The sequence below is a fragment of the Canis aureus genome, chromosome X (assembly GCF_053574225.1).
Source record: "Canis aureus isolate CA01 chromosome X, VMU_Caureus_v.1.0, whole genome shotgun sequence".
Lineage (NCBI taxonomy): Eukaryota > Metazoa > Chordata > Mammalia > Carnivora > Canidae > Canis > Canis aureus.
In genome coordinates this window covers 107679726-107693299 of record NC_135649.1, presented here as the reverse complement: position 1 = coordinate 107693299, position 13574 = coordinate 107679726, and the positions used below count along the sequence as shown (strand labels likewise).

Here is a 13574-nt window from a genome sequence, read left to right as displayed (position 1 = left end):
GCATGTGAAATGGTCAACACATAGATAAAATTAAGCATGTATTGATATCAATAGTATATAATTTTCAGGGTTAAAATTCAAAATAGAATTATGTGGTTGTATGGTCAATAAATGTATAGAAGTTGTGAGTAGGGAGTGATTAATTTTAAGGTACTTGAATTATTTGGAAAGATAACATTATTGATTTACTTTAGACTTGATAAATAAGCTTATGAAAAATTCTAGGGTAATCACAAAAGAATAGAAATAGAGTATATTTTCCAATCTAGTAGAAGTGAAAAATTGGAATCTGAGGGAATAAAAGAAAAAAAATAAAATTCAATCAATGCATAAGGAGGTAAGAAAGGAGAATTTGAAGGCACTATGCCCCTGTGTACTAGTACTAGTACAGCCAGATGGACAAGATATTCAATAAATGTTATGGGTTTTTTTGATAGAGTAGAGAAATGTTGAGTAAGTTGGCTTGGTTCTGAAGTTTAAGAATTAAATGGCTTATACAATCCATTGCATGAAAGTCAAGGCCAAACTCCTAAGATATGCCCCTGAGTGCTTCTCCTCCCACTCTTCAGTTGGACTAGATCAAATCTCTTGTATCTGCCACGAATGTCCCATGCAGTTCTACATCTATATACCTCCATTTAAGCTGTCTTCTGTGTAAAAGCCCTGATTTGACTAGACAAGTTCTATAACCTTCATGACTCAGGTCACGAGTAACTAATGTATTTTGGGGAGCCTCCCCTAAACCCATTTTATGCTATTTTTTTATAGAACCTTCCATTTTCCTTTGATACAGACCTTATCCCACAGTTGTGCATCTATTTATGTCCAGACTTTTCTATTGTTCTAGAAGTCCCTCAATCACACTGTTTTCCATTCACAGTTTTCCCGCAGAGCACCTAGGGCATTGTCTGGCACATAGGAGGTGATCAATAAATTAATGCTGATCACAATAGCCAATATTTATGAAAATGTACTATGGACCAAGTGCTATTCTCCTCATAATAACCCTAGGAGATAGATATTATTAAACTCGTTTTGTAGGTAAAGAAACTGAAGCAAAGATGTAAGTAACTTGTCTAAGGTCACACAGTAAGTCCTGGGGCCAGGATTCAAACACTACAACATGGGTCCAGAGCCACTACTCTTAAACACAAAGAGATACCCATTATAGTAAATGATCCAAAAATTAAGAAAACAGAATCATAGAGAATTTAAGGGACAATAATATAAGCAGCAAATATTCAAAGATAGACACAGATAAATTTTAAAAATCAATGATGTTCGATGATAGTTAACAGTAGGTTCCAAGTTCTGACTCTGCCTGAGTAATTAGTAGTTCTGATCATTGTGCTATTAGCAGACTTCTTCAGGAACTCCATTAAAAGTGAAATAAATCTTTTTTTGAAAGATTTTATTTATTTATTCATGTGAGACAGAGAGAGAGAGAGGCAGAGACACAGGCAGAGGGAGAAGCAGGCTCCATGCAGGGAGCCTGATGTGGGACTCAATCCTGGTACTCTGAAATCACGCCCTGAGCCAAAGGCAGACGCTCAACTGCTGAGCCACCTGGGCATCTCAAAAGTGAAATAAATCTTAATAGAATTTTGTTTAGGTTTCAATGGAACCCCTAAATGACAGCCACAAGGGAAAATGCTTTCTTCAGGCTCCAGGTCTGTACCTGAATTGTGGCAAGTGTGTTTATTTATTTTTTAAGATTTTATTTATTTATTCATGGGAGAGAGAGACAGAGACATAGGCAGAGGGAGAAGCAGGCTCCATGCAGGGAGCCTGATGTGGGACTTGATCCCAGGACTCCAGGATCACACCCTGTGCTGAAGGGAGGTTCTCAACCGCTGAGGTACCCAGTGTCCTGGCAAGTGTGTTTATACATATCACTTAACCTTTAATCTCTTGAACACATTATGAACTATTTGCATTAGCTTGGGTCTTTTGAGAAAAAAAATGTTGAAAGGACTACATGTTCAAGAAATGTGTTAGGAGACATGCCTATGAGAAAACGGAGAGGGGAGAGCCTAGAAGAGCCATTAGATTGCAATGCAGGTGTGCATTGCAATCTAACGGACAGAGGGAAGAAAGAAAGTTTGGTTGGAAGCATCTTAGTCTGCATTGCAGTTCTCAGAGAGTCTTCCAATACTGTAAAGGGGTCCTTGTGCCTAAGTCATCCATCAGAGGAGTCCAGCATCTTCCATGAATGTACTTGCTTTTGTACCCTTGCTATACTCAGTCATTAGCTGGGAGCAGCCCTGCCAAGCTGTCATTGACCGGAAGTGTGGTTTTGGAGCAGAATGCAGACAGATTTCATAGTGCAGCAGCTAGAGCTGCCAGTCAACTGAACTCCCCAGAGTAGAAGATCCAAGAGGCATTCTCACAACCACCACACTATTTAATTAGCCTACTGTCTATGAAATCGGTAGTCTTTATTAAGTTTTTCTCTTGAGTTACAAAAGTGACTTACTAGCCCTATTTTCCTAAGCATCACAGGTTTTTAAAATTTTGGTGACAGGGAAAAATATTATAATATTTTTTAAATTCATAACACATTAAAATCAAAGGAACTGACTTTACAAAGGACAAAAGAAGCAGCAGCCTGGGTGGCTCAGCAGTTTAGCGCTGCCTTCAGCCCAGGGTGTGATCCTGGAGACCCGGGATGGAGTCCCATGTCAGGCTCCCTGCATGGAGCCTGCTTCTCTCTCTGCCTCTCTCTCTCTCTGTCTCTCTCTCTCTGTCTCTCATGAATAAATAAATAAAATCTTCTTTTAAAAGGGAAAAAAGAACCACTATTTCAGAAATTTAATTTGTGTGGCTTTAGGTAAGTTACTTAACATATCTTTATACTATGTTGTTGGATTTCTATTTAAGTGAAATTATTAAAGGAGAATTTGCCTCTAAGTTCCTAAAGTGGAGGAGATTGGTGAGAGAATGGGTGGAGAACATTGGGAACCAAGTACTTTCATACACACCGTAAATGTCAGCACTCTGCTTCTAAACCAGACCATCTTCTGAGACTTGTCTTCATCTCCCTCTCTCTAATTCCATATTTTATTTCTTCACTATGTTATTATGCAACTATTAAATGTGGAGAACCTTCTTAGAAATACAGATAATCAAATTAAGCAATATTGAAACAATATAAAATTCCGTGACCTAAAGATAATCAATCACTTAATATTTTGGTGTGATCTTTCTAATATTTTCCAAGAAAATATATATGTAACAATTAAAATCATGCTATAATTACTATTTTGCAATATAAGTTTTCATTTCTCTATTAGGAGTATTTTTCTATCGGGTAAATATGGGTATGAGTTATCATTTTTGATGGCTACATGGTATTCATACTTTGTATTGTGACTCTATAATTCTGGGGACAATTTCCTAATTTAAGACATTCAGACATTAGTTTGTATCTGGTTCTTCACTATCAATAACGCAGTAAAATATCTTTACATCTTTATTTTTAACTTGTCTGATTAGTTCTTAAAATTAATTCCTTAAAATAGAATTGCTGGATCAAAGAGTATGAAATTTTTAACAATGTTGTGGATATAAAATACATTGAAGTTATACCTTGAGTGGTGGTCAATTATTAGCAAGAAAAAGTTGAGTTTGAACTGTAGATTTCCAATATTTTGAGGAATCCAAAGGATTTAGGGCTGCCTCATGTCAGTCCAAATAATGGTCTCTTCTTCCCTTTTTGTAGCACCAAGGAAGAATTTTTAGAACCTCAAGCAGATATGCTTCCTCTTCAGGGTAGCACTAGAATGCTAGGGAAGAATAGAGGTGTAGAAGTATCAAAGTGACCATGGGAAAAAGAGACATTTGGGGAACAGAGAAAGAGAAGATGAGGTCTCTAAGATGCCATCTGAAGCAGATTCTGTATATAGTGAAAGATAATCCAGAGTAAATGAACATTTACACCTCCTGGATTCTGTATCTGTGACCATATAATAGATAGAGTTTTTTTCTAGTGATTGTTCCTGAGTAAGCTGTCAGACATAAAAAGCATAACAAAAGTATTACAGATTGTACAAGACACTGGCTATTTGTTCACTAATCCATGTTCTCTTGAACTTCCTGGTCACATGACTATACTACATTTCCCAGAATCCCTTGTAATTGAATTCTGGCCAATGAAATGTGGGCAGAAGTGATGTATTCTACACCATCCTGACTCCCAAATTTTCCCGTTGTTTTCTATGTTCTCCTCCTTTGTCTGATGCTGGAGCCATATGACAGAAAAAGTCATTGATAGATTATACTTTCTGCTGAAGATTTGAAAGGTGTATTCTTATAGCTACCATTAGAGAAAATAGGGGAAATTTTTAGCAATGCACTAGGTCAGCAGGTGTAAATGACAGCTGCTTTGGTCAAAAAAGAAGGACACTTTCTCCATGGCCTATGCTTTAGAAACATAATGGTTAAGAACATAAACTTTGTAATCGTATGATACAGAAGCAGTTTTCGAACTAACCTTTCTTATTTAATGATCCCTGGTTCTTGGGCAACCTATTAACCTCACTAAAATTCAGTTTACTCACTGGTAAAATGGGAATATAATTAATATAACTGTTGGCAATTTGTTCCATGAAGAAAAAAATTATATACATGAACCAATTAATATAAATGGCTCAATTTAATGAAATATTTTTCTAGTTTATCTGAAGAGATCATGTGCACTAAAAATATTGTCCATGCTTTCCAGCTCCAATTTTCACCATGCAACCAGCCCATGAGGTGTCAGCATTGCAGAGGTGAGGATTGGATAGTGGCAGACAGACCTCTTAATCAGAAAGAACTGGCTAGAAGAATTAGGATTTGAACAATTAGCATGGTAACCTCACCTCTATGGGGATGGCATTGTTTAAGGAGAATGATTAGCTCTTTAACAAGACTGGCATTGACAGATTCTTCAAGTTGGGTCAGAATTATTTTTTACCCTGATACAAAAGCCACTAACTAGCATTTTAGTAAGACCCTTCCCAGCCCAGGTGGCTTAGCGGTTTAGCGCCACCTTCAGCCCAGGGGTGATCCTGGAGACCCAGGACTGAGTCCCACGTCAGGCTCTCTGCATGGAGCCTGCTTCTTCCTCTGCTTGTGTCTCTGCCCCCCCCCCCCGTGTGTGTGTGTGTGTGTCTCCATGAATACATGAATAAATAAATAAAATCTTTAAAATAATAAGACCCTTCCTTCCCCTTCCCATGTCTGAGCACCAGAGACAGCACTTCTTGAACCTACAGAGTACAGAAAACTGCTTCAGATAGTAGGCATTTTTAATCCTGTTACAACAATACACAGAAAAAAATTAATGGAATTAGCTATAACTCCATACATTAAGGATACATGTTATAAACTAGTCAGATATATCTGGGGGATTTTTTTTTTTGCTAATATGCATTAATTCAAAGAAAACATTTAAAATACTTAATGTTTTAATTTACAAGTTTTCTTCATTAGTGTTATAGTAAGTCCACTCTATAAACATATCCACCATGCTACTAAACCTGACAGATTTTTATAAACATAATTAGCTAAGAATGCCCTTTTTGAACTTGGGTTAATTCCACCTATTAATTTACTCCCTAGAGAGTAAATCTGCCAAACGTTCTCATTACCTGTTCTTGTGAACAAGTAATTTACCCACTGGCATCCCCAGCATTCTCTCTATCATCTTTTGGCCTCTTCTCTCCCAATGATCCAGATGTGTTGCATGATAGAGGAATTTTTTTCTCTAAGCAAGACTTTTTATTAGTGTATTTTTTTTAAAAAAAAAGACATATTGAGATAAAATTCACATACCACACAATCTGCCCATTGAAAATGTACGATAAATGGCATTTAGTATATTCACATAATTGTGCATCCATCACCACAATCAACTTTAGAACATTTTCATCAGTCCAAAAAAAAATCTTGTGCCCCTTAGCTGTCACCACCAGTTTCCACGTATCTCCTAACCCTAGGCAATCACTAATCTACTCTATGTATTTATAGATTTGCCAATTACTAACATTTCATATACATGGAATCACCTAAGATGTGGTCTTTGGTGACTGGCTTCTTTCACTTAGTATACGTGGTTTCAAGGTTCATCCATGTTGTAACATGTACAAGTACTTCATTTCTTGTTACTACTTAATAATATTCAATTGTGCAGATAGACCACACTTTATTCAACCATTCATCAGTTGAGGGATATTTGAGTTGTTTCCACATTCTGGCTTTTATGAATAATTGCTGCTTTGAACATTTAAGTCCAAGTTTTTGTGTAGGATATGTTTTCATTTCTCCTAAGTATGTACCTAGGACTAGAATTGCTAAGGCATATGGTAACTCTAAGTTTAACCATTTAAGGAACTACCAGACTGCTTTCCAAAGTGGCTGAAACATTTTACATTTCATCTATCAGTGTATGAGAGTTCCAATTTCTCCAAATCCTTGCCAATGCTTGTTATTAGCTGTCTTTTGGATTAAAGCCAATCTAGTGTGTGTGAAGTGATCTCTCTTTTTTTCTCAAAATTTTATTTAAATTCTAGTTAGTTAACATACAGTGCAATATTGGTTTCCCGAGTAGGGTTCAGTGATTCATCACTTACATATAGTACCCAGTGCTCAACATAACAAGTGCCCTCCTGAATACTCATCACCCATCTGGTGCATCTCCCATCGACCTCCCTCCATCAACCCTCAGTTTGTTCTCTATCTTTAAGAGTCTCTTATGGTTTGTTTCCCTCTCTCTTTTCCCCCTCTCCCATGATGTTCATTTGTTTTGATTCTTAAATTCCACATGAGTAATATCATGTGGTATGTGTCTTTCTCTGACTGACTTATTTCACTTAGCATAATACACTCTATCTCCATCCACATCCTTGAAAATGGCAGGATTTCATTCTTTTTGATGGTTGAGTACTATTCCATCGTGTATATATACCAATTCTTCTTTATCCATTCATCAATCAGTGGACATTTAGGTTCTTTCCATAATTTGGTTATTGAGGATAGTGCTGCTATAAACATTGGGGTGAAAGTGCCCCTATGAATCAGTATTTTTGTATCCTTTGGGTAAATACCTGGTAGTGCAATTACTGGATCATAGGGTAGTTGTATTTTCAACTTCTTGAGGTACCTTCATACTGTTTTCCAGAGTGGCTGCACCAGTTTGCATTCCCACAAACAATGCAAGAGGGTTTTCCTTTCTACACATCCTCACCAACACCTATTGTTTCCTGTGTTGTTAACTAGCCATTCTGACAGGTGTGAGGTGATATCTCATTGTGGCTTTGATTTGTATTTCCCTGATGATGAGTGATGTTGAGCATCTTTCCATGTGTCTGTTAGCTATCTGGATGTCTTCTTTATTTTTTTTAATTTTTTTTAATTTTTATTTATTTATGATAGGCACACAGTGAGAGAGAGAGAGAGGCAGAGACACAGGCAGAGGGAGAAGCAGGCTCCATGCACCGGGAGCCCGACGTGGGATTCGATCCTGGGTCTCCAGGATCGCGCCCTGGGCCAAAGGCAGGCGCCAAACCGCTGCGCCACCCAGGGATCCCTCTGGATGTCTTCTTTGGGAAAATGTTCATTCATGTCTTCTGCCCATCTCTCTCCTGGATTGTCTTTTGGGTATTGAGTTTGATAAGTTCTTTATAGATTTTAGATACTAACCCTTATCAGATGGGGCATTTCCAAATATCTTCTTCCATCCTGTAGGCTACTTTTGCTTTTGTTGTTTCCTTCACTGTGCAGAAGATTTTTATTTTGATGAAGTCCCAACAGTTCATTTTTGCTTTGTTTCCCTTTCCTCTGATGACACGTCTATTAAGAAGTTGCTATGACCAAGGTCATAGAGGTTGCTGCATGTGTTCTTCTCTAGGATTTTGATGGTTTCCTGTCTCACATTTAGGTATTTCATCCATTTTGAATTTATTTTTGTGTATGGGGTAAGAAAATGATCTAGTTTCATTCTTCTATATGTTGCTGTCCAGTTTTCCCAACACCATTTATTGAAGAAACTTTTTTCCATTGGGTATTCTTTCCTGCTTTGATGAAGATTGTGGGTCCAATTATGGGTTTTCTACTCTGTTCCATTGATCTATGTGTCTGTTTTGTGCCAATACCATACTGTTTTGATCACTACAGCTTCATAATATAGCTTGAAGTCCTGTATCGTGATGCCTCCAGCTTTGCTTTTATTTTTCAGGAGTGCTATGGCTATTCACATTCTTTTGTGGTCCCATACCAATTTTAGGAGTGTTGGTTCTAGCTCTGTGAAAAATTCTGGCAGTATTTTTTTTCAAACAAGTAGTTTATTTAAACAACAAGATGCTTGACTTGAAGGGAAAACTATCTAGGATTCATCTCTTTTAGAGTAATTTATCCCTACTTAAAGACAGATTGCCCTACATGTAATAGCTACGTACAAAAAAAAGTTATAAAATTGTCCTTGGTTTTACAATGATAGATGAAAAACATTAAAATTCTCCAATCGAACAAGGTATGCAAGGATTTTTATGTTGTTCTTTTTTTGTTAAACAGTGAGAACAAAATAACTTACTGGAATACAAAGATAAGAGCTGACTGAGCATGCCACTAATGGAGAGAGGGGGTATTTTCACAGAAGCAGTATTTTTCCCCATCCCATCTCCATTTGATGTCGATCAAAACATACCATTGGCCATTTAGTTAAAAAATGCAATATGCTTGTGCACATACACAGTTACTTTATGTACAATAAAGGAATGGGGAAGGGGAAAATGAAAGAATAGAGAAAACTATACTGTAGTAGTCAGGATGTGGTGGAACCAAATTATGGCTTTCTATTTGAGAATGTCTTCTTGGTCTGGAGGAACAGAGTTCTGGAGTAAAGTAGCAGGTTCCCTTTTTAGTAGACACCTCCTGTCTGCTGCTGGAACACATCAATTGTATCTTCATCCTCCATTTCCAACTGTGTAGGTGTGTTTGTTTCATTGATTGGCTGCCCATCAAATCGGAATCTGATCTGCCTCATTGACAAACCTTGTCGTTCACAATAGGCTTTCATTAGTTTACTAAGTGGTGTATGCCTCTTAATCTTAAACTACACCACAGAACCATCCTGCCCTGCCATCTTCAAATTAATATGATCGTTGTTCTCAGTCTTCACTCCTTCCTTGGGCTTTTCATCAGCCATGGCGAGTGCCGGAGTCTCCTCAGTTGCGGCTTCACAAAAGAGGTACCAGGTCCGCACCGAACGAGCACACAAGCAGCACCAGGAGCGGCTCTAGTGGTATTTTGATAGGGATTGCATTGAATGTGTAGATTGCTTTCAGTAGTATAGACATTTTAACAATGTTTTTTTTTTTTTTTCCAATTCATGAGCATGGAATGTTTTCCATTTCTTTGTGTCCTCCTCAATTTTTTTCATAAATATTCTATACCTTTCCGAGTACAGATCTTTTACCTCTTTGGTTAGGTTCATTCCTAGGCATCTTATGATTTTGGTACAATTGTAAATTGGATCAGTTCCTTGATTTCTCTTTCTGCGCTTCATTATTGGTATATAGAAATTCAACAGATTTCTGTACATTGCTTCTATATCCTGTTACTTTGCTGAATTCATGTATTAATTCTAGTAATTTTTTGGTGGAGTTCTTTGGATTTTCTACAGACTATCATGTTGTCAGCAAAGAGTGAAAGTTTGACTTCTTCCTTGCTGATGTGGATGCCTTTATTTCTTTTTGTTGTCTGTTTGCTGAGGCTGACGTCCAGGACTGTTAAGTAGCAATAGTGAGACTGGATATCCCTGTCTCATTCCTGACCATAGAGTAAAAGTTCTCAGTTTTTCCCCATTGAGGATGATTTTAGCTGTGTATTTTTCATGGATGGCCTTTATTATGTTGAGGTATGTTTGATGAGTTTTTTTTTTTAATCAAAATGGATGTTGTAGTTTGTCAAATGCTTTTTCTGCATCTATCAAGAAGATTGTATGGTTCTTATTCTTTCTTTTATTAATGGGGTGTCCTGTGTTAATTGATTTGCAAATATTGAACCACCCCTGAAGCCCAGGAATAAATTTCACTTGATTGTGGTGAATAATTTTTTTTAATGTACTGTTGGATTTGATTTGCTAGTATCTTGTTGAGAATTTTTGCATCCATGTTCATCATGTATATTTGCCTATAATTCTCCTTCTTAGTGGGGTCTTTATCTGGTTTTGGAATCAAGATAATGCTGGCTGAATAGAAGGGGTTTCAAAGTTTTCCTTCCATTTCTATTTTTTGGAACAGTTTGAGGAGGATAGGTATTAATTCTTCTTTAAATGTCTGGTAGAATTTCCCTGGGAAGCCCTCTGGTCCTGGGCTTTTGTTTGTTGCAAGATTTTTGATTAGTGATTCAGTTTCTTTGCTGGTTTTAGGTCTGTTCAAATTTTCTATTTCTTCCTATTTCACTATTTGAGTGTTGGCAATTGGTACGTTTCTAGGAATTTGTCCATTTATTCCAGATTGCCATTTATTGGCATATTGTTTTTCATAATATTCTCTTACAGTTGTATTCTGTGCTATTGGTTGTGATCCCTCCTCTTTCATTCATGATTTTATTTATTTGGGACATTTTTCTTTTTGGTAAGTCTGGCTAGGGGTTTATTAATTATATAAATTCTTTCAAAGAATCAGCTTTTAGTTTCCTTGATCAGTTCTAATGTTTTTTTCCTATATTATTTCTGCTCTAATCTTTATTATTTCCATCTTGCTGGCTATAGACTTTATTTGCTGATCCTTTTCTAGCTTCTTTAAGTATAAGGTTAGGTTGTATATTTGAGACTTTTCTTGTTTCTTGAAGTAGGCCTGATTTACAATATACTTCCCTTTTAGAATTGCCTTTGCTGTATCCCAAATGTTTTGGACGTCATATTTTCATTTTCATTTGCTTCCATGTATTTTTTATATCTTCTTTGATTTCCTGGCTAACTCATTCATTTGCTAGTAGCATGTTGTTTAAGCTCCAGGTATTTGTGGTCTCTCCAAGTTATTTCTTGTGGTTGACTTCAAGTTTCATAGTATGCTGGTCTAAAAACATGCATGGTATGATCTCAGTCTTTTTGTATTTGTTGAGGCCTGATTTGTGACCCAGTATATTCTGGAGAATGTCCCATGTGCACTTGAAAAGAATGTGTATTCTGCTGCTTTAGGATGAAATGTTCTGAATATATCTATTAAGTTCATCTGGTCTAGTATGTCTTTCAAAGCCATTGTTTCCTTACTGATATTCTGCTTAGATGATTTGCCCATTTATGTAAGTGGGGTGTTAAAGTCTCCTACTATTATTGTATTATTATCAAAGAGTTTCCTCAAGTTTGTTATTAATTGATTTATATATTTGGCTGCTCCCAAGTTAGGGGCATAAATACTTACAATTGTTAGATTTTCTTAATGGATAGATCCCGTAATTATGATATAGTTCCCTTCTTCTTCTCTTGTTACAGTGTTTGGTTTGAAATCTAGTTTGTCTGATCTAAGTATGTCTGATCCTGTTTTCTTCTGATACTCATTAGCATGATAGATGGTTCTCCATCCCTTCACTTTCAGCCTCCAGGTATCTTTAGGTCTAAAATGAATCTTTTGTGGGTAGTAAATAGATAGATCCTGGGTTTTTTTTAACCCATTCTGATACTCTATGTCTTTTGATTGGAGCATTTAGTCCATTTAAATTCAGAGTGATTGTTGAAAGATATGAATTTAATGCCATTGTGTTACCGGTAGAGTTGGTGTTTGGTAGTATTCTCTATTCCTTTCTAGTCTTTGTTGCTTTTGATCTTTTTTTCCCCACTCAAAGAGTCCCCCTTAATATTTCTTGCAGGGCTGGTTAGATAGTCATGAACTCCTTTTGTTTTTGTTTGTCTGGGAAACTCTTTATCTCTCCTATTCTGAATGACAGCTTTGCTGGATAAAGTATTCTTGGCTGCATATTTTTCCCATTTAGCACATTGAATATACCCTGCCATTCTCTCCAGGCCTGTCAAGCTTCTGTGGACAGATCTACTGCAAACCTGCTGTCTTCCTTTGTAGGTTAAGGACTTTTTTCCTCTTGCTGCTTTCAGGATCTTTCATTGTCTCTGTATTTGGAGGATTTGACTATGATATGCCTTGGAAATGACCAGCTTTTGTTGAATTTAATGGAAGTTCTCTGTGCTTCTTCTATTATGATGTCTGTGTCCTTCTCCAGATTAAGGAAGTTTTCAGCTATAATTGGCTCAAATAAAATTTCTGTCCCTTTATCTCTTCATCTTCTGTGACTCCTATGATATGAATGTTACTATGTCTTAATAAGTCACTAAGTTCCTTAAGTCTACCTGTGTGGTCTTTTCTTTCCCTCTTCTTTTCAGCTTCATCATTTTCCATAATTTTATCTTCTTTGTCACTGATTCTTCCTCTGCTTCATCCATCCTCATGTTATGGCAATATTCTGGTTTGCATCATAATTATAGAATTTTTAATTTCAGCCTGACTGGATTTTAGTTCTTTTATCTCTGTAGTAAAGGATTCTCTAGTGTCTTCTATGCTTTATTCAAGTCCAGCTTGTATCCTTGTAATTGTTATTTTAAATTCTAGTTCAGACATCTTACTTATATCTGTATTGATTAAATCCCCAGCCTTTAGTTCTACTTATTGTTTTTTCTTTTGGGGCGAATTCCTCCATCTTGTCATTTCATCCAGAAAAAAAAACAAAAAACAAAAAACTAGATCCTGGGTGTATTTTGTTCTGCTGTTAGAAAAAGTTAGATAAAATTTTTTTAAATAAAAAATAAAAATATATGAAAAATATATGTAAATAAAAATTAAAAAAATAATTAACATTTTTTAAAAAAGTAATTTAAAAATAATAAAAATAAAAAATAAAAAGGAATCTGGATTTTATTTCTCCTATATCTGAAGCTCTGCAGCACTCTATGATCAGTAGACTCGGTGTGTGCAAGGTATTTATACTGGTCTTCCGGGGTAGGGGGCCTGTGGCACTGATTCTCAGTACTGGCGATAAGGGAGATGTTCCTACAATGTGCAGATGGGCGGGGCTTGGTGTAAGCGGCTCTGGCCACCACTAGGTGGCCCTGTTTTGCACCCTGAAGGCTTACAAAATGATGGGCTGGGTGAAAATGGTGGCATCCTGCTTTCTAACCCAGAGTTGAGAGTTCATGCCCTCTACTCTTCAGGAAGCCCTCACCAAAGAGCAAACCATCACCCCTCTTATGCCCCTGGCTTCGTCAGATCCATGCCTTCACCTTGCTTGTGTCCAAACTGTTTTATTTCAGATGCATGGCTGGGTTTCAAAACTCCAAATTTTAGGGACCCCTGCAATGCAGATCTGTGCTGATCCTCTGGGGGCAGGGTCTAGCTGCACTTTTGCTGTTTACCACCTGTGCCAGGAAAGCAGTCCCATGATCACACAGCAGTTCAGAGTTTATGACAAGGCAGACAGCGGGTATCCAGGCTTGCTGCCCTCACCTAGAGTCCCTGCTCCTATGCTTGGGAACAGTGCAGCATGTGGGCAGCACCCATTCTTCCTGCAACCCAGGGAATCCT

General features: G+C 37.1%; 1 long non-coding RNA gene and 1 pseudogene across 1 annotated transcript in view; both read right to left on the bottom strand.

Annotated features, from left to right (window-relative positions):
• LOC144308478 (uncharacterized) overlaps nt 1-13574 on the bottom strand; it is a 209635-nt gene that overhangs the window by 60072 nt on the left and 135989 nt on the right. The window lies entirely within an intron of this gene.
• Nucleotides 8716-9271, bottom strand: LOC144309071 (small ubiquitin-related modifier 2 pseudogene; annotated as a pseudogene).